Raw genomic sequence first — 22,340 nt, 5'->3', positions numbered from 1 at the left:
TTTTTGAACAAGTTACATCCTTCAATTGTAGGGATGTACGAATCCCTTACCTGGCTCCATGCCAGGAATGCTCGACAGGGGGGAGGCGCTCCATCCCTCCCACTGGAATTCTGCCTGGCCGCCTCCACTCTGCGGCCAAGCCGTGGAGCCGCCGGCCACCTCCAGCCGCCCGCAGCTGGACATCCAGCCGCTGAGCAGCCCTGCAGGGACGCAAATTGTGGCTGTCATAGCCGCCGCCATTTGAGTCCCTGTATTGAGCCATGATAGGCTACGTAAATATTTACGTAGCCTATCACAGCAGGGGGAAAAACCCCAGCATACGCAAATGGTGGTAGCCGCCGCCATTTGCGTACGCTGTTTTTTTTCCCCCCCCTGCCATGATAGGCTACGTAAATGCTTACGTAGCCTATCATGGTGGGGGGGGGGAACCAGTGTACGCAAATGGCGGTAGCCACCGCCATTTGCGTATGCTGGGGTTCCCCCCTTCCCGCCATGATTGGCTACGTAAATGCTTACGTAGTCTATCACAGCCTCTGCAGGGACGCAAATGGTGTCCCTGCATTAGCCGTGATAGGCTACGTAAGTATTTATGTAGCCTATCACGGCAAAGAAGAGGAGGAAGCGAGTGGCGGCCAGGATGGCCGCCATTTGCAAAGCAGCGCGGATGGGAGCAGGTAAGTGCTCCATTTCGCATGCCTTTCATGGGGCGGAGGGTCGGGGGCTTCTTTCTGTGCAGGATTTTGGGGGGCTGAATGCACTGACACTCGGCCTCTCTGAGATCCGTCGCGGAATTCTCTGACATCCCTATTCAATTGTTGTTTTCCAGTCATGGGAGTCATTGGTGCTTCCCTTTTTTGGTATGGGGATATAAGTTGATATTTTCCAATCTGTTGGCCATTCTTGTGTTTTCCAAATTTGCTGGCATATGGCATGCATCACCTTGACAGCATCATCTTGCAAGATTTTAAACAGTTCAGCTGGGATACCATCATCTCCTACTGCCTTGTTATTAGCAATGCTTCTTAAGGCCCATTCCACCTCACTCTTCAGGATGTCTAGCTCTAGCTCACTGACCACACCGTCAAATCTATCCCCGATATAATTATCCTTCCTATACAGATCTTCCGTATATTCTTGCCACCTTTTCTTGATCTCTTCTGATTCTGTTAGGTCCTTGCCATTTTTGTTTTTGATCACACCCATTTTTGCCTGGAATTTACCTCCAATGTTTCTAATTTTCTGGAAGAGGTCTCTTGTCCTTCCTATTCTATCATCTTCTTCCGCTTCCGTGCATTGCTTGTTTAAAAATAATTCCTTATCTCTTCTGGCTAACACCTGGAATTTTGCATTTAATTGGGCATATCTCCCCCTATCACTGTTGTGTTAACAGCATGTTGTGATAACAGCACTGTTGTGATAACACCATTGTTACCCCCAACTTCATATCTCCCTTCCCCATAGGATTCAGTTTAAATCTCTCCTCCTGATAATGTTCTTCATGCTGTGGCCAAACACATTCTTCCCAGCCCTTGTGAGGTGCAACTCATACCTTGCCAACAGTCCATCTTCCAGGAAGTATAGCCCCTGGTCCCAGAAACCCAATCTCTTTCGTCAGCACCACCTTTGTAGCCAATCATTCACCCGGAGTATTTTTCTTTCCCTTTCTATGCCTCTTCTAACTACTGGAATGATGGATGAGAAAACAATCTTGGCCCCAAAGTCCTTAAGTTTCCTTCCCAAAGCTTCAAAGTCTGAAGTGATTTCTTCGTAGCTTCACTTGGTGGTATCATTTGTTCCCACATGGATGAGAAGAAAGGGATACCTGTCACTGGGCTTTATGAGTGCAGGCAACCCTTTATTCATGTCTCTAATCCATCATACCAGGAGACAGTGTACCTGGAGAGTCCATGGGTCTTCGTGAGAGACTTGTGTTTCAATCCCACGCAGTAAGGAGTCTCCCACTACTACTTCTCTTCTCTTCTTGTTGTTGTAGGCCTTGGTTTCATCGCCTCTGCTTGGTTGACCTTCAGCCTCTTGCTGGCTCTCATGCAGGTCACCCTGTAATTCTTCCTCTGCAGGCTGTCCTTCAGTCTCATCCTCAAGTTCCTGGAAACGGTTCCCTAGTCCCACTGCCTCCACTGGTGCAGAGTGGCTTCTAGCTCTTCTGCTCCTAACTGTCACCCTTTTCCAAGGAGAATCCTCTACTGCATTTTCCTCACCTCAGCAGTTTCCACTTCTGCCTCAGCTTGCTGTTGCTCTTCTAGCTTCTGTTCTTCACTTTGCTGCTGTAAGCTCCACTGTTCTGTCCAAGAACTCTTCGTGTTCTCTTATTCCCTGGAGGGTTGACACTCACCCTCCAGTCCTCTGACTTTTTCTTCCATCAGTGTGGTCAGCTTGCACTTGTTGCACGTGTAGGCCAAGTTGTTCTCAGGCAAGGAAACAAACATTGCACACACCTCGCAGGTGTTGTGTGGGGTGGGAAGATGGCGAGGAGGGGAATAGAAAAAAATGGGAGCAACCTAGCCCCTTGCTACCTGAATGAAAGCCGTTTCATTCAGATTGAAATGGGCCATCGCCCTCAATTCCTGCATAACAATTAGAAGTATTATTCCTTAACACTGTAAGGTGAGATAGCCACCGAGCCAAAAGATGTGCTATTCTGTTGCAACTCTCACTCCAACGTTTCAGAGAATATGTTCACAAGCAGAAATTACGGAAAGAAACAGATAGTTCCTTCCTTCATACATCAAGATGTGCATGCATTTATTTGGGCAGTGCTTTGCAATAGGGACATAAATAGTGGTTTAACTGTGTGCTCTGTGGTTGTAAGTTTTGTGAACGGAGGCCTAGACACCTTGTCTGTAGGGCAGAATGGAAATGAAATACCTAAATAAAAAGATAAATAAATGAATTAATAAATAAATAAAAAAGGGTCAGGGGCAGTGTGGTCTTGCTCTCTTTGTTCCGGTGGCATTTTGTGTGCTTGCGTTTCAGCTTCGGCGGGGTGACCACTGGGCTGTGAGAGAACCAAAAGGACAGCCCTAGAAATGTGCCCATGACGGTGATGCCACTGTCACGCTAGCGGGAATTATCCACTATATATATGTGGAGAAATGGGAAGTTCCCTTTGCAGCTGCATCAGGCATGGTGCTAGGCTTTGCAGCAGGAGCAGAGCGACATACCCACGTAAGTCTTTGCACCGCCTCCTTGCCAGTCATGCAGAGTGGAAATGCGCACAAACCTCATTTTCTGCAATTATGCTTCCGGCATTTCTGTCAGTGGGGTGAAATGCGCACAACCCTCATTTTCTGTATTTCTGGTTCTTGCATGATTTCTGTGTGTCTATTGCAGTGTGGAAGCCATCAGAACCCCCCCCCACACACACACACACACAAGCAAGGGTCACGATGTCTCATAGGGAACAGCTGGAAGACCGTCATGAGCAAGAAGAATTGTCGTGCAGGGCAGGGGGTTCTTGTGGCCCATTGAATGTGCAGTGCATTTTTAAAAAGCTCTCCTTTTTTCCTCATTTTCTTTTTATGATTTAACTGGAGCTGTACATCTCGGAGTACCGTTGTGCAAGGAACTTAAGCAGCAACACATCACAATATTGGTAAGAGAAGACAGAAATGTGCCTTTTCAGCATAGCAAGTATTACTCCTACTGTCCTTCGTATATGTTCTGAATTTATTTATTTAGTTCATTTATATCCCGCCTTTTTTCCTCTTGCAAGGAACCCAAGGAGGCTTACATTATCCTCCTCCTCTCCATTTTATCCTCACAACAACCCTGTGAGGTGGGTTGGGCTGAGAGTCTGTGACTGGCCCAAAGTCACCCAGTGAGCTTCCATGGCCAAGTGGGGACTAGAAGTTCTAGAACCCAGGTCTCCTCACTGCTAGCCCAACACTCTAGCCACTATACCACACTAGCTCTGAAAAATATTCTCCTCACTAAGAACAAATTACTTCTGGAAATGCCCTAACCCGGTGCCAGCTTGTCTGGCTGAAAGGGGGGGGATTGTAGGTGGGTGGGGTAACAAGACGTAAGGGCCTCTGATTGGTGCACCCCAGTCGCACCACCAGTCCGGGAGGGGCAGGCCGAGTTGTCTTAAACTCGACCCCCTCCCTATCTCAGCTCTCTGGCTCGATGCAATTCCCTCCCACCCTCCCCTAAGCAGTGTGGGTTCTTGCCGGTTGCCCCTTTGGGAGCCATGTAGGAATTTTTTGGTTCACAGTTCGATTGGCCTAGGACTGTGGGTCTTTTTTGCCTACATCACACTGTTATGCGGGTTGGGTGTGTCCTGTAGGGGAATACGGTCTATATCATCGGTCACATTCCACTTGGAAGCTAGGATGGGCAAAACAGGAAAGGGAGTAGGGATGGTGTGCATGCAGAGGCACCTTATGGTGACAGGTGATGCCTGAGGCCCCCCGAACGGGTTGTGCGGCTCGGCAGGGGGATAAGCGTTGCCTGGGAGACCAACCCTCCTCACTCACCCAGGTGTTGTGCGGCACCAGGTTGGGGGTGAAACCGGAAGGTCTACCTCCCCCAGAAGGGGCAGTCCGGAGGGATGGCGAGATCAACGCCACCCCTCAGGCTGGGTGTGTTTTCGCCCAAGAAGTGCCAGCTAGCCACTGACACAGTTAGGTGCCCATCCTAGTTACCCCTTTGCAAGTATTTCCATAAATGTGGCCCAATTTTCAACCCAAGCTTGTTGTCTGCATCTTCTTTGACCCATCTCCGCTCGCAATGGGTTTTGGGGTACCATGGCATCTTGCAAACGTTGCTCCTTCATTCATAAATCAATATGTGCGCGTATATCTTTGGGCAGTGCTTGGCTTTGCTGCTGGAGGCTATCACTTTATTTTTTGGACATTTGCCCCCAAATTGAGCATATAGATCTTTGGGGGGAGAGGGGTTGCATTGATCACACAGCCTTTCTGTGTTGCACATTTATTACATTTCATATATACACATTTTCTCTATGGAAAAGAAATACTTGCGCAGCTGTCAGGACACATTTATTTCTCTGCAAGTATAGGGCCCGAAAAACGCCCCCCCCCCCGCATTCAGTAGTTTGCTCGCTGTTATTGTTCCCTCCCCAATATTCACCTCTGCCCTCCCTGGTCGATTCCCCCAGGCCCCTGCATTCTGTGGGTTGTGTGTTTGCGTTTTGCATGGACTCTGGCTTCCATAGTGAGGGAAAGGCACTTAGTATATGGCAAAAAACAGACAGCTCTGCTGATTCCTGGGGAGGAGGTATTGGCACAAACTGAGTGTTCTGGGCTGGAGAAGACAACCAGAGCTTGATCACAGGGGTGGTAGAAGAGACTTGCAATGAACAGGAATGGAATACATCGTCTGCTTTTATACAGAGTTGCTGAAGGATGGGGAAATGAGGAGGGAGGTTTTCTGGAGGGCCACAGGATATATGCTGTCTTATTTGCAGCAGTGTGGCCAGTGCTCAGTCTTTAAAAAAATAGATGATGTGATTTCAGTCTCTGTGGTATACATTCCATCACTGTTGGGGATGTCAGAGAATTCTGCCACGGACCCCAATGATGGTGGATTCCAACAATCCAGCCCCATTGGGGTCCATGGTGGAACATACCACTCACCTCCATGCCCCTCTGGATCCGTCCAGGCTGGCTCCTCCATGTGGTGATACTGAGGAGCCAGCCGCTGGCCATCTGGCCGGCCGCCATTGCCGTGCCGTATCGCTGTGCTAAGTCCGGATGCAAGCCATATCGCCAGCGCTGCGGAGCTGGTGTCCGGCTCTGCAGCATCACCATGGAGTGGAGCTGGCCTGGATGGATTCTGGGGGGAAGGACAGATCGCCTCCCCGCCGCGGACCCCAGCACCTGGAATGGGGTAAGTGATCTGCCCATCCCTAATCACTATGTAGTGTGTGTGTGTGTGGGGGGGGGGAGGCTGCATTTGTGAATTCTTGAGAGAACATGAATCTGCATATGTTCAGAGGCATTATTTCTTTCATCCTCCTCCTCCTCCTCTCCATTTTATCCTCACAACCCTGTGAGGTCGGTAGGGCTGAGAGTCTGTGACTGGCCCAAAGTCACCCAATGAGCTTACATGGCCAAGTGGGGACTAGAAGTTCTAGAACCCGGGTCTCCTGACTGCTAGTCCAACGCTCTAGCCACTATACCACACCGGCTCTCCAACTGATTGAGAGGAGCATGGACATGGTGGAGGAGGCTGTGCCAGCCAGGCGAACCCAGAAGAATCAGCTCTTGGTGGTGCTGCTGCCCCAGGCGACCAGAGAGATGATCGAGGTCAACTCCCCCCCAAGTTTGAAAAGGGACAAAAGGAGCCCATAGTGTTAATGCAGGCAGGGCCATCTTTCTCTCTGCATCAACATCATTTCTTCCAGAGACCAGCTTTTAATTTCTGCAAGCCTCCTCCTAGCAGAAGGCATTGTGGCTTCACAGAAAGCTGGGGATGTCAGAGAATTCCGCCACGGATCTTGGTGAAGCCGAATGCCAGTCCATTCGGCACCCCGAAATCCATGCTGGAACGAAGCCACCCCCCCTCACCCCATGAAAGGTGCACGAAATGGAGGACTTACCTGCTGTCATCCATGCTGACTTGTGGCCGCCATTTGCTTCCTCATCATAGCTGTGATAGGCTACGTGAATAATTACATAGCCTATCACGGCTAACGCAGGGACACCATTTGCGTCCCTGCAGAGGCAGTGATAGGCTACCTAAGTATTTACGTAGCCTATCACGGCAAGCTTAAAAAAAAAAAACAGTGTACGCAAATGGTGGCGGCTACAGCGGCTGCCATTTGCGTTCCCTTTTTTGCGCTGTTTTAGCCTCCATAAATATTTACATAAGATATTACAGCGAAAAAAAGGGGATCACAAATAGCATAATGGGCGCTATTTGCGTTCCTTTTTTTCCCCACCGTAATAGCTTACATAAATATTTACGTAGGCTAAAACGGCGGGGGGGGGAAAGGAATGCAAATAGCGCCCAGTACGCTATTTGCATTCCCCTTTTTTTCACCGTAATAGCTAACGTAAATATTTACGTAGGTTAGAACATCAAAAAAAAGGGAACGCAAATGGCGCCCACTACGCTATATGCATTCCCCTTTTTTTCATCGTAATAGCTTACGTAAATATGTATGTAGGTTAAAACAGCGAAAAAAAGGGAACGCAAATGGCAGCTGCCGTAGCCGCAGCCATTTGCGTACGCTGTTCGTTGACTTTTTTTGCCTGCAGGCTGCCCAGCAGCCGGATGTCCAGCTGCAGGCAGCCCCAGCAGGCGGCTCTGCGGAATCTCCGCGGAGCGGAGCTGGCCGGGTTAGGATTTCGGGAAGGGTGCGGAGCACTTCCCCCCACCACAAATCAGCCCGTCGAAAAGGTAAGTGACTTTCATACATCCCTACAAAAAGCTTAGAGATGACCTGAAAACAACAAAAAAGTACACATATAGGAAATGGAAGGAAGGCCAAGCAACAACAGAAGCCACCCACTGTTATGATAAGACACTCCTGCATGTGACAACAACATAAACATAAATGCATTCTGGCAAAAGTCATGACAACAGAGTGTATTTTTACTCTGCAAGGTCAATTAAAAATTTAAAATATATGGAATAGGAATATTTTAATTGTATACAACTGCTTAAGACAACAAGAAATATCATGCCCATAACACAGCCTGCACATATGGTAATTGCGGAATGGGGAAAACAAAAGGGACTGCAGTTGTGTACCACTGCAGCATGCCTAAATAAGTCCCCCTCCTCCCTGCCCTTTCCACAGCCAGCATGTGAATGAATCTCTGACTGATGTCGGTAGACATTCAGTTATGTCCCCAGGAAGTCAGCTAAAGAGACTGAATGAGGTATTGAGTCACCTGCCCGGCCTGTCCTTTATCTTGGAAATGCTTTCTTAAAACAAGGGAGAGGTGATTTTGCTTAGCAGATGAACAGCATTGCTGATTTTTGAGCGAGTGGGTCTTTCTTCCCACATTCTACCTAAAGAACCAAAAAAAGTGTGCTGATTGAGAGAAGTGGTCAAATCCACCCTTCACCTGCTTCCACAGAAGCCTCAGTATTGCCAGGGGGCTTTGGCTCTTTTAAATCCTCCTCCTCCTCCTCCTTATTCATTACAGTTAGATGCTTCCTTTTCCCCTCCTTGAAGAACCCAATGTGGTACAAATAATCCTCCTCCTTTCCATTTTATCCTCACAACAACAACCCTGTGAGGTCTGTTGTGCAGAGAGTCTGTGGCTGACCCAAAGTCACCCAGTGAGCTTCCATGGCCAAGTGGGGACTTTACATGTTCTGGTGTCAGAAGCAGTCACATAAAAAAATCACAGGGCTAGCACTCCGTACTAATGGGTTTTCATCAGCATCTTGCTTGCTCATCAGCCCTCACTGCTTCAGCTGTTAGATTCCAAGGAAGATTCTCACTCACTTTGCAACTCCTCGTACACCTATCAGGACATACTTAACCAAGGGATGGTTGAAGGCCTTCTCATATTTGCTTCAACATTTGGAAGACTTAATTCTCTCATAAGAGGCAAGTGGTGAGTCAAATTTAGATTGAATGAAACTGTAGATGAAAGGCATGTAAATATAAAACAGCCTTGTTCGGGTGGACAAATATCCTGAGAAATGCAGTCAGCTTAGAAAGATCCATATCTACTTAGCTTCATCAAGGAGGCTGTACCATATGTCTTCAGACCACATCTTGGGTGTTTAACATAAGTCAACTGCATAAATGAGCATGTACACATTGAGATGTATCCTTACCCATCTCTAAAACATCTCCGTTTAGCCCATGTGCAACTCAAGTTCCCCGGAGGCGAGAGACACAAGTGAGACGACTTCCATTTACCACATGGTCCCAAACGATGCCTCCCAGTACATTGGGATAATTCTCTTACTTCAGCCTTTTGGATGGACATGGGTTAGCATCCTCATTGTTGATAATAACAGTGGAGAACATTTCTTGAAAACTCTGGAGCCATTGCTCTCCAAAAATGGAATCTGTTCGGCCTTCACACAGGCAATCCCACAACTACCCTGCCTGGATAAATTCGGTGAGCTTTCTGATACACTCTCAACAATTTCTGAAACTTTCACATATAAGAAAGTCAGGACATTTATTATCTATGGAAAAGCTTTGACAATATCATGGCTGAGAACTGTTATGTTAATAAGACATCCTAGAAATCAGGGAATCTCATCATTGAGAAAGGTGTGGATTATGACAAACCAGATGGATTTCACATTAATGGGCCTTCAGAAGGGCTGGGATTTTGAGATGTTCCAAGGTGCCATTTCTTTTACAATTCACTCAAAGGAGCTTCTTGCATTCAGAGAATTCCTTCTGCTTATAAAACCTGATTGGACTCAGGGAGATGGATTCCTTAATCCCTTCTGGGAGCACACATTTGTTCATTTCCTGATTCAGCAGTGCCAAAAAAGGTTGATGGGATTTGTACTGGAGAGGAGAGGCTGGAGAGTCTTCCTGGGCCTCTCTTTGAAATGGACATGACTGGCCACAGCTACAGCATCTATAATGCTGTCTATGTTGTGGCTCATGCTTTGCATGCCCTGATCTCATCCAGATCCCACCACAGAGCAATGGTGGGGGGTAAAATGCTCGACCCTAAAGATATGCAACCTTGGCAGGTAAGCGCTACACAAAAAATAAACATTCATTTCATTAATTCATTAGTGCACCGTCAGAATTCATCTAGCTTTCTACTCCATGAATGTCTGATGAATAAAGATCTACATCATACTCATTGATGTTTTGTGGGTTTACATTTCTTCCTGTAATTGGATCCCGATAATAATTCAGATCTGAATGAACATACTGATGCTTTGTCAGATGAAACTACATGAACAACACCAATAAAGCAAGATGAACTATCTAATATGCTGTATTTTCCCCATAATTCTCCTTGTGCCCTTTCCTCTTTCAACAAGCTCCCCTCATTTCATCAGGGCATTTCATTGAACAACTCAGCTGGAGAAACAGTGTCCTTTAATCATAAAAGGGAAATAGTAGGTGGATTTGACATCATGAACTTGGTCACATTTCCAAACCACTCCTTCCTTCCAGAGAGTTAAAGTTGGAAGGGTGGAAGCGAATGTTCCTGAAGGAGAAGAATTCATCATTGATGAGGGTCTTATTGTATGGCACAGACGTTAAAACTAGGGATGGCGGAGAATTTCTCCCCGAAACTTCGGGGGGCCGAGCACCAACGTGTATGGACTGGTTTGATCTTCTTGCAGTCCAAGGCACTCTCAGAAATTTCCTCCAGCACCACAGTTCAAAAGCATCTATCTTCCTTCGCTCAGCCTTCTTCATGTTCCAGCTCTCACAGCCATAGATTACTATGGGGAATACCATTGCTTGAACTATGCAGACCTTTGTTGTCAGTCTGATGTCTCTGCTCTTCACTATTTTATCCAGATTTGTCATTGCTGTCCTCCCAAGAAGTAAATGTCTTCTGATTTCCTGGCTGCAGTCAGCGTCTGCAGTAATCTTTGCGCCTAGAAAGACAAAGTCTGTCACTGCCTCCATGTTTTCTCCCTATATTTGCCAGTTATCATTCAAGCTGGTTGCCATAATCTTGGGTTTTTTGAGGTTGAACTGCAACCCAGCTTTTGCACTTTCTTCTTTCACCTTCGTCATGAGGTTCCTCAGCTCCTCCTTGCTTCCAGCCATCAAAGTGGTATCATCTGCATATCGGAGATCTTTAATGTTCCTTCCAGTGATTTTAACTCCAGTCTTGGCTTCATCAAGCCCAGCACGTCGCATGATGTGTTCTGCTTACAGGTTGAATAGGTAGGGTGACAGTATACAACCCTGCCGTACTCCTTTCCCAATCTTAAACCAGTCCGTTGATCCGTGGTCTGTTCTTACTGTTGCTACTTGGTCATTATACAGATTCCTCAGGAGGCAGACAAGATGACTTGGTATCCCCATCCCACCAAGACCTTGCCACAATTTGTGATGATCCACAGAACAATGAGGCAAAGGTTTAATTCTGGTAGATAGTTCACCTGACGAGGAAACAATTCTCTCATATCACAAGAGTGAGCAAGCAATATTTGAAATTGACAGAACATCATCTTGCTACTCATCTCATGCCTGATCCCTGTTCGTGTTTGCGATCACTGCTGACTCTGCACCAATGGGAAACTGGCGCAAATCAAGCAGCAATCGAATGGGAGATCACTGCAAGTTTCTCCAAATTTCTGCAAGTTTCCTCTATGATCTGAAGCAGTCCTGATGCAGTCCATGGAGGAAATGTGTGCAAATTGGAAGGTTTGTGCAAATCGAACTGGGAATTGGGAATGAGATGAATGCGTGCATGTGTTCAACAATCTATCAACATTTTCGGTGGAAACATACATGCAGTCATATTTGGAGCTTCAAATGGGGCATGCACACATGTTTCACAAGAAAAAACAAAATTATTTTATGTCCCCAGCAAGGGTGGCCTGTGATGGAGAACTTGGGCCAATTGATCCATTGAAGTCTCTTTATCCGGGTGCATCAAGAGTCTTTTGAGTGAGGGCTAAAGGAGGAGAATGCAAGTACTGCCACACTTTGAGCAACCTTGGAACCCTAATTGCACCAAGATCATAAATAATGAACATGAATACGGTAGGGATGTCAGACAATTCCACCACGGATCTCGGGGAGGCTGAATGCCAGTGCATTCGGCCCCCCGAAATCGGTGGCGGAACGGCCTGCCCCCCGCCCCCCCGGGACGAGATTTACCTGGGGCGGATCTTCCGGGTGGCGGCGGCTCTGGCGGCGGCGGCAGCAGTTCGGCGGCGGCGGCTGCAGTGGCCATTCTTCCGACCGGCTGCCGCCATTTCCAGTAAAAAAAAAAAAGACGTGATAGGCTACGTAAATCTCTGACATTCTCTGAATTCCGTGGCGGAATTCTCTGAAATCTTTACGTAGCCTATCATGGCTAGGTTTTTTTTTTAAAAAAAACGTGATAGGCTTCATAAACATTTACGCAGCCTATCACGGCTGACTGCAGGGATGCAAACGGCGGCGGCTACGGCCGCCACCATTTGTGTCCCTGTTAGCCAGCGGCTGGATGTCCGACTGCTGGCAGAATCCGTAGTCTCCCCCCCACCATCAGCATAATCCACAAAAAGGTAAGTGACTTTTGTACATCCCTAGAATAAAGAAAGTGGGTCAGAATAACCAGACAGAGTTGGCCTGCCCGAGATAGGCTCTAAATTCCACTCCCTCCATGAGTGTTGAGTATAAAGCACAGAGTGCAAAAGGGTGGACAATTTCTGAATGGGTTTCAATTGGCTTGTTGGGCGGGGACCTTTCACATTTATTCATTCATTCATTCATTCATTCATTCAGCACATGCCTCATCAGCCCAATAACTAATGTTGGTCTTAAGGTTGAGTAACCACTGTTAATGATTTTTTTATTTTTTATTATTAAATTTATTAATCGCCCATCTGGCTGGTCACCCAGCCACTCTGGGCGATGTACAACATACCATAAAACAATTTAAAACAATAAAATTCTACCATAATTTTTTTAAAAAACACCCTAACCCACCCCAAATGCCTGCCTGAACAACCACGTTTTTAATGCACGACGGAAGCTCATTAAAGAGGGGGCATGACGGAGTTCCCTAGGGAGGGAGTTCCACAGAGTGGGGGCCACCACAGAAAAGGCCCTCTCCCTCGTCCCCACCAGTCTAGCTGTCCTGGCTGATGGGATAGAGAGAAGGCCATCCGAGGCTGATCTTGTTAAGCGGCCTGTCTGGTGTTGCTGGAGGCGCTCCTTAAGATAGGCTGGGCCAGAACCATATAGGATTTTAAAGGTCAAAACCAACACCTTGAATTTGGCCCGGAAAACAACTGGTAACCAGTGCAACTCTTTCAGCACTGGAGTGATGTGATCTCGCCGGCGGCTGCCTTTAATCAGGCGAGCTGCCGCATTCTGTACCAGCTGCAGCTTCCGAACCATCTTCAAGGGTAACCCCACGTAGAGCACATTACAGTAGTCTAAACGAGAGGAGACCAGGGCATGTACTACCGATGGGAGCAGATGGTCGGGAAGGAAGGGGCGCAGCCGCCGTATCAGATGGAGTTGATACAGCACTGTCCGGCTCACAGCTGACACCTGAGCCTCCATGGCCATCTGGGAGTCCAAAATGACCCCCAGGCTGCGGACCTGGTCTTTCAAGGGTAGCCGTACCCCATTCAACACCAGGTCAACATCCCCCAGCCTCCTCTTGTCTCCCACCAAAAGTACCTCGGTCTTGTCAGGGTTGAGCTTCAGCTTATTCCTCCCCATCCAGCCACTCACCGTCTCCAGACATTTGGACAGGGATTCTACGGCCAACCTTGGTGAAGATTTGAATGAGAGGTAGAGCTGTGTGTCATCTGCATATTGATGGCACTGCACCCCAAACCTCCTGATGATAGCCCCCAGCGGCTTCACATAGATGTTAAATAGCATCGGGGAGAGGATGGAACCCTGTGGCACCTCACAAGTAAGTGGCCACAGGTCCGAACCCTCCTCTCCCAGTGCTACCCTCTGGTACCTGCCGGAGAGGAAGGACCGGAACCACCGCAATACGGTGTCTCCAATGCCCAACCCCTCCAGGCGGTCCAGGAGGATACCGTGGTCAATGGTATGAAAAGCCGCTGAGAGGTCGAGGAGAACAAGGAAGGAGCATTCACCCCTATCCAGAGCCCTCCTCATATCATCCACCAAGGCGACCAAGGCTGTTTCTGTCCCATGCCCAAGCCTGAAGCCTGATTGAAATGGGTCTAGATAATCAGTTTCTTCCAAGTGTGCCTTCAACTGCACTGTCACCACCCGCTCAATCACCTTGCCCAAAAATGGCAGATTTGAGACTGGGCGAAAGTTGTTCAAAACTTGAGGATCCAAGGAGAGCTTCTTTAAGAGCGGTCTTATCACTGCCTCCTTGAGGGCTGATGGCATCACTCCCTCCTCAAGGGAGGCGTTCACCACCGCCTTGATCCCCTCACCCAGTCTGAGATTTCTAGTGCATGCACTGGAGGTGTGATCACCTAGTCTCTAACTTAATCAAGTGGCTGAAGGTACCTCCTGAATTGGGCACCTAAGAGCTTCCGTGGTCATGTGGCTGGCATGACTGAACACCGAGGTGCACGGAACGCTGTTACCTTTCCCGCCGAGGCGGTACCTATTTTTCTAATTGCAATTTCTTGCTTTCGAACAGCTAGGTTGGCAGAAGCTGAGACTGAAGACGGGAGATCACTCCGTCATGCAGCACTCGGGTCTCAAACTGCTGACCTGCCGACCTTCCAGTCTGCAGTTCAGCATCTTAACCACTAAGCCACCGCGGCCCAACACCTATTTTGCAGGGCCTCCAATTATACTGTTAAGAGAGTCATCCCAACCTGAAACTGCACCCCATATAAAATGGGGGAAATTACCTTACTCTGAAAAATGGAGGGGTGGGCGAGGGGTGGGGGATTTGCATCTATCAATGATAAGATGACAGAGCAGATGAAGCCCAATAATCTAGGGGTGGACGAAAGTCACTTACCTGGTCTCACAGCTTTTCGCGGTGGGGGGGAGGCGCTTCGCTGCTCTCCATGCGAATTTCAGGCCGGGGGGGGAGGCTTCCCACCTCGCCCGGATGAAATTCAGGCCGGGGGGGAGGCTTCCCGCTTCGCCCGGCCGAAATTCAGGCCGGGGAGGAGGCGCCTCGCCTCGCCCGGCCGCGAAATAAAAAGTTAAAAACAACAACGCCCCAGTGATAGGCTACGTGACGATTAACATAGCCTATAACGGCTAGATCTGCAAAGTCAGCCGTGATAGGCTATGTAAATCGTCACGTAGCCTATCACGGGTGACTTAAAAAAAAAAAAAGCACGTATGCAAATGGCGGCCCCCATAGGGAGCTGCCATTCGCGTTCCTTATTTAGTCGCTGTAGTCTACGTAAAGATTTACGTAGCCTACAGCAACCAAATAAGGAACGTGAATGGCGGCTCCCTATGGGGGCCGCCATTAGCCGTACGCGCTTTTTTTTTTTTTAAAGTCACCCATGATAGGCTACATGACGATTTACATAGCCTATCATGGCTGACTTTGCAAATCTAGCCATGATAGGCTACGTTAATCGTCACGTAGCCTATCACGGGGGCGTGTTTTTTTTTTTAGTTTTATTGGAATGGTGGCGGTGGCAGCCGGTCGAAAGATCGGCTGCCGCCCCAGCCCCTGACGAAGACCCGACGAACCGCCGCCGGGACCCGCTGCCGGGAGGGACATTTGGGAAAGGTAAGTCCCATCCCGGGGGGGGGGGGGTGCGGGGGGTGGGGGGGTGCGGAGAATTTCTCCCCGAAACTTGTTCGGGGGGCCGAACACGTTGGCGCTCGGCCCCCTGAAGTTTCGGGAGAAATTCTCCGCCATCCCTACAATAATATGCAAATCCCCAAAGAGCAGATTATTCAAGATCCCTACACCTCTCCCTGCTACTCCACGTAGTTATGGTGCGCTTAGTGTGGCTTACATAGGATTTTTCTCTGTGGAATAGCTATTCGTTTTAGATAAACGATTTTAAATATAAATAGTCCTGGTGGTGGATATTTAAAATTGTATTGACCAAACAAAAAACACTACTATGAAATTTTGAACAGTGAATAGAAATGATAATGAAAGTCAAAATATTTGCTGACAAGTACTTAATAAGGAAGGGGGAGATGAAAGGAAGAAGTAGGGACAATGAGAAGGAACAATTCAGATTGTTCTGAACAATTCAGAACAATGGGAAGGAACAAGTTAAAGTAGAACTGCAAACGAAGGGAAAGAACAACAAAGGGGGGGTAGAGTCCAAGACATTGGTGATCCAGCACTAGTGCATGCTTAGGGTGCCTCAGGAGAGCTGTCTCAGCAGAGTCTGTTTGGAATAGTCCTGGGCTGGACTGTAGCTGTCGTCTTCAGCTAGCCACTCTCTGAACAGAAATCTATTGCTGGATAAATGCTGTGTCAGGTATTGGACTACTGTTCTCTCCTCCTCTGTCTTCTCCAGTTGGCACTTCTTATTCACTCATTCCCCTGTGGTGTCCCCATCCTCCTTCCTCTCCAAAATATTCTCTTCTCCCTCACCAAAAAACTCTTCCATCACAGCCCCTCAGGGTTAAAAGTAGGGCTGTGCACCACATCATTACAGAGCTGGAAAAACAAGGTGAAGTGGGCAGATTCGGACCAGCCTCCTCATGATATGAAGCAGATCAGAGCAGAAGCGAGGGGCCCCGAGGCAAAGCGCCTCTCGCATGAAGCATCTCCTCGGCCTCACATACTCAGAGCTCTACTTAATACCTGAGTGGTCCAGACAGGCTGTCTCCAAAATGTTCCAACTTCTGAAAGCTCAGACAGAGGGGCAGGAGGAGGAGAAGGAGAAGGAGGAGGGAGGAGGGAGGAGGGAGGATGGACAGGGGAAGCGAGCAGACATGGGAGGTTGGGGAGGTGGGAAGGTGAGTGCAGGAGAAGGAGGGAGTGTGCTTTGATTAGGGATGGCGGAGAATTTCTCCCCGAAACTTCGGGGGGCCACGCGCCAACGTGTTCGGCCCCCCGAACAAGTTTCGGGGAGAAATTCTCCGCCCCCCCGCCCCCCGCACCCCCTCCGGGACGGGACTTACCTTTGGCGAATGTCCCTCCCGGCGGCAGGTCCGGCCGGCGGTTCGTCGGGTCTTCGTCCGGGGCGGGAGCGGCAGCGCGTACGCAAATGGCGGCTCCATAGGGAGCCGCCATTCCCATTCCTTATTTGGTTGCTGTTGTCTATGTAAAGATTACGTAGACTACGGCGAAAATAAGGGCAACGCTATTTGCGTTGCCCTTATTTTCGCCGTAGTCTACATAAAGATTTACGTAGACTACAGCGACCAAATAAGGAACGCGAATGGCGGCTCCCTATGGGGGCCGCCATTTGCGTACGCGCTTTTTTTTAAAGTCACCCATGATAGGCTACGTGATGATTTACGTAGCCTATCACGGGGGCGTTTTTTTTTTTTTACTTTTAATTTCGCGGCCGGGCGAGGCGAGGCGCCTCCTCCCCGGCCTGAATTTCAGCCGGGTGAGGCGGGAAGCCTCCCCCCCCGGCCTGAACTTCACGGGGAGAGCAGCGAAGCGCCTCCCCCCCACCACGAAAAGCTGCGAGACCAGGTAAGTGACTGGTGTATAGTTAGATGATCGTGTGTGTGTGCACGGGTGTGCATTCCTTGCAGTTCCTCCTTTTTCTTCATTCTCGATCACCATTAGGGTTTCCTTGATTTTTAAAAGGAAACAAACCACTAGGTTGTAGTGGGATCATTCCCTCACTCCTTGCTCAACTGTCCCCTTTGGGCCAGTGTCTTTGCACCCCTTCCAACCACCTTCGCCTATTACTTTCTACCTCCGACTTGTTTGTTATTTGTATTATAGATATTAATCTCTCCTTTCCATATTTTTTCAAACTAACACAGCTTTTCCTCCCTCATTGCTGCTACGCTCCCCCCTCCTCCACCATTCCTGTGTTCGTTTATCTCAATTTTGGACTCCGGAGAAGGCTGCAGTTGTTATGTAATATTGACCCTTATTTCTCCTTTCTCTGTTCTATTTGCTTGTCATTTTTGTCAGTCAATTGTCTCTTTTAGATTTTTACAAACCCAGCCTTATTTTGATTTTTAAAAACAAACATCGACTTTTGCACATGTTGCTCCTCCCACCCCCACCCCTTTTAAAGTCATATTCAAAAATTAGAACCATACTATTATTTTTTCTTGCATTCTAAAATCTTAAAGAGAGGCCTGTTGTAACAGCCTACATATTTAGTATTTGGATCCCCCCTGTCGCCCTTGCTGAAGTGAACACACCTGTTTAGTTTCTGTGTTGATACTCCCCCAAAGTGAAATTAAAGAAGGGTTTTTATTTTTGTTTGTTTGCTTGCGATTGGCTCTTATCGCCTCTGCTGCCCTCCTGTATTTCTCGAACTTAACTTGCCTCCCATAAAAGAACATGAAATACTCAACAACAAATTGAAGCAACACATTATTTGCTTAGGTAGCTCTGCTTTCCTTTTGCTTGTGTGTGTGTGTGCATGCGTGCCCATGCATGCTAGGTTGTTGTCCTACCAATGCTACAAGTCCCAATTTCAAGAGAGTGTTGAAAAAGCATTAGACACATACAATTTATAGGGTTATCTTCTTAAATTAAATAGCTAATTATCTTCTTATTCCAATAATGCTCCACTGTGTGGCAAAGCAATTCAGCGCAATATGAGGCATCTTCGGGGTGTTGGCAAGGGCAGAGGTTGGTGAGGTGCTGCTGTCATTAGCAACACTGTTAGGAAATCTGTCTGTCCCCTAGTCCAGATAGTGCATACCCGTACAGTAGGGCAGCAGTGGTCAGTTGCAGTGCCTGGAGTTCGCTGTTCATGGAGGCTGGTGTAGGCAGGTGCAGTAGCTGTGCTTTTGCTAGGGATGTCAGAGAATTTTGCCACGAATTTCAGGGAGGCCGAACACCAGCGGATTCGGCCCCCCAAAATTGGTGGTGAAACGGTCTGCCCCCCCACCCCCCCCGAGACGGGACTTACCTTGGGCGAATCTCCCTGGTGACGGCAGCGGCGGTGCAGCGGCGGTGCGGTGGTGGCGGTGGCCGGTCTTCTGACCAGCTGCCACTGCCGCCATTTCCAAGTTTAAAAAAAAAGAAAGAAAAACGTGATCGGCTATGTAAAGATTTACATAGCCTATCACGGCTAGATTTTTAAAAATACCATGATAGGCTAAGTAAATTTTTACGTAGCCTATCACGGCTGAGTTAAAAAAAAATATAAAACTGCGTGAACGCAAATGGTGGTGCCCATGGGCGCCGCCATTTGCATTCCTTATTTTGGCACGTCTAGTCTATGTTAACATTTACGCTATTTACGTTCCCCTCATTTTTTCCGTAGTCTTCGTAAATGTTTACGTAGACTAGACGTGCCAAAATAAGGAACGCAAATGGCGGCGCCCATGGGTGCCGCCATTTGCGTACGCGCGGGTTTTTTTTTAACTCAGCCATGATAGGCTACGTAAACATTTACGTAGCCTATCACGGCTGACTGCAGGGACGCAAATGGCGGTGGCTATGGCCACCGCCATTTGCAGTACCGGCCGGCCAGGATTCGTGGTGGGAGGGACGGGGCACCTCCCCCCTGGCCAGAATTTCAGGGGGAGGGATGGAGCGCCTCCCTGCCACCGCGAATCAGTTCGTTCAAGAGAGCCCACTGATGGATATTAGGTCAGAGTTCCGCCACGGATTTCAGTGATGCCGATTGCACTGGCATTTGGCCCCCTGAAATCGGTGGCAGAATGGCCTGCCATCCCCCACCCCCCCGCGGATTCCCCCCGGGATGAAGCTTACCTGGGGCGGATGTTCCGGGCAGCGGCGTCTCAGGTGGTGTCTCCGGCGGCAGCTCCGGTGGCGGCGGCTGGATTTTCGATCAGCTGCCATGGCCGCCATTTTCATCCTGGTCTTTGCCATGATAGGCTACGTAATTATTTATGTAGCCTATCACGGCAAGCCAAGGAAAACAAAAAACACCACGTATGCAAATGGCGGCTGCTACAGTGGCTGCCATTTGCGTTCCCTATTTTTGGCCATTCTAACCTACGTCAATATTTACATAGGTTATTATGGCGAAAAAAAGGGAGCGTGAACAGCATAGTGGGCGCCATTTGCGTTCCTTTTTTTCCACCATTCTAGCCTACGTAAATACGTAAGCTATTACGGCGAAAAAAAAGGAACGCAAATAGCACCCACTACGCTATTTGTATTCCCCTATTTTTTGCTTTAATACCCTACGTAAATATTTACGTAAGGTAAAACGGTGAAAAATAGGGAACGCAAATGTTGGCCGCCGTAGCTGCTGCCATTTGCGTACGTGGTGTTTTTTTTCCCCCAGCCATGATAGGCTACGTACATACTTATGTAGCCTATCATGGCAGCCTGGTTGGATGCAAATGGCGTGTCTATGGCGGCCGCCATTTGCGTCAGCAGCAGCCCATCTGTGACCGGAACTCTGGCTGCGGACGGCCCTGGCCAGCTGCTCCGTGGAGCTGCCTCGGAGCGAAGACGGCCGGGTAGGATTCCGGGGGGTGGGGGAGGACCGGATCGCCTCCCTCGGATCACCTCCCAGATCGTTGATGATTCCGGGGGGAGGGAAGGAGCACCTCCCCCCCAACCATGAAAAATTCCGCGAAAAGGTAAGTGAGCTTCGTACATCCCCATGTCTGATCTGTATGATGTCCTCAGAGTGGTGAAGGGTGAAGAGGAGGAGATCCTCCAGGGTGTGTTGGAGGAGGAGCAGCAGGCAGATTCTCCAGCCCCCGACCCCTCTTCCATTGTTCTCCCAGCTCGTGTGGTGTGGCCCCAGACTCAAGGCAGGCACTGCATCTCCTCCTCCCCAAAACGTCAGGGCAGCATTGTGTGGGACCACTCTGAGTTGGGAGTGGATCTCAGCACTGCTGTTTGATGCCACTGCAAGGCATCTCTGAGCAGGGGGAAACAGCCAGAGCATTGCAGCACCAGCAGCCTCCTCCTCCACTTAAGGAGGCAGGACCAATCGGTCTTGCTCGGGGAAGAGGCCCCCACATCCCAGCAAGCTGGCATCACAGACAAGCATAAGGCTGGTGGTGCTGCCGGAAATCTTGCAAGCTCTCTGTCTCTCTCCATGGCAGGCAACCATGGAGGATATGGGGTAGGGTAAGTATGGGTCCACCAGGTGGAAATTTCCAGCATTCAAAACTCAGTGGCCCTTCTGGGCTAGGCCCTGACTGTGTTCATTCAAGATACCTTCAAAATACTCATTTAGTGTGTCCTGGGAATAAACAAAAGCAAATTTAAAAAGTGACCTCTTCCAGCCTGCCTGCCAGGTGATGTGTATATTCAGCCATAGAGAGGCTGAGCTGGTGATTCTTCTGAAGAAAGGTTGTTTTGTGATTTAAAGAAACCTGCAGCAGAGAACACGGATAGCGACTTCTGCTTCAAAACACACTTTCTGTTCGGAGTTTGGTCTGAGTTTCTGGGAATATCAAATCCAACCTGCACGTAGCACACAAGCCAATGGGCCAAACTGCCTGGACTTTAGTGGTGGGGATGCTCTCAAGGGGGGCTGGGAGGGGCCCAGGTTTCACACACGCACATGGAAACAGGGAGAAGTTACAGCTCTTTGCTTGAGGAGTTTTTCTGGGAAAAATCAAATTGCACCAGCAGCTAGCACAAAACCCAGTTGGCCAAACTGCCTGGACTTTGGGCAGTACAATACCCTCAAGAGGGGCTGGGAGGGGACAAGGTTTCATGCACATCTTTGGAACATGGAGAGGTTATAGCTCTTTGCTTAAAAAGTTTTTGTAGAAAACATCAAATTTTAACTCCACCTAGCAGAAAAACCACTAAGCCAATCGTTCTGAGATTTGGGGGGGAGGGGTGAAGAGGTCTCCAAATTTCATGTCTGTATCATAAAAACTGAAAAAAGTTATAACCATTTGTGTTTTCTCATGCAGGTCAAAGGGAAAACACGAAAAATGGGCCATTCGGCTATATGTATATTGCTTCGGATTTGGATCCGAATCAAAGTGCAGGGCTCCTGAATTGAACCGAGTTGGATAGGGGTCACTTCAGAGGATCCAAACTGGCATCCAGAGTGGATCAGGGGGTCCGTGCAGTGACCTAGTTAAAAGGGAATTTTTTTTCCTTTGCTGTAATAGGCTCCATAAATATTTACGTAGCCTATCATGGTTAAGTACAGGGACAGCTACGGCCGCTGCCATTTGCATCCCTGCTGCCCAGCGGCCAGATGTCAGGGTGTGGGCGGAGCCCACTGGCGGCTCCATGGAATCCCCATGGAGTGAGCCAGCCAGGCAGGACTCCGGGGGGAGGGATCGGGTGCCTCCCCCCCACCGCGACGCAGATCCGCAAAATGATAAGTGACTTATGTACATCCCTAATTCTGTCAAATAAGAAGGTGAGATACCATAACTGTAGAGATTCCCATGGGGCATTGGAGAGCAAGTTCTGTTAGTCACTGAGTATAGATCATGTCTTTAAATATTACATAATCTCTGGATTAGGAGACTAGGGCTGTGCACCACTTCAGTACAAAGCCGAACTAACGAGCAAACCAGGCTGACTTCAAAGGTGCCTCATCGTGATAAGAAGTGGATTAGACCAGTACCGAGGCAACCCTGAACCTAAATGCCTCTTCCATGAGGTGCCTCATCCTCCTTGGAGATTCATAGCTCTTCTTATGCCTTCTGAGCAGCCCAGACAGGCTGTCTCCAAAATTCA

At 48.7% G+C, this 22,340-nt stretch overlaps 1 protein-coding gene across 1 annotated transcript in view; it reads left to right on the top strand.

Annotated features, from left to right (window-relative positions):
• The window catches only part of LOC146342969 (vomeronasal type-2 receptor 26-like), a 41,790-nt gene that overhangs the window by 2,220 nt on the left and 17,230 nt on the right, over positions 1 to 22,340 (top strand). Inside the window, exon 2 of the mRNA XM_084808106.1 lies at positions 2,995 to 3,613. The gene's annotated coding sequence lies outside the window, so the exon portion shown is untranslated. The remainder of the gene's footprint in view (positions 1 to 2,994; positions 3,614 to 22,340) is intronic.

Source organism: Heloderma suspectum, chromosome 6, assembly GCF_057233095.1.
Source record: "Heloderma suspectum isolate Gila_16-S chromosome 6, 16-S_ref, whole genome shotgun sequence".
NCBI lineage: Eukaryota > Metazoa > Chordata > Lepidosauria > Squamata > Helodermatidae > Heloderma > Heloderma suspectum.
This window is presented reverse-complemented; position numbering and strand designations above follow the sequence as displayed.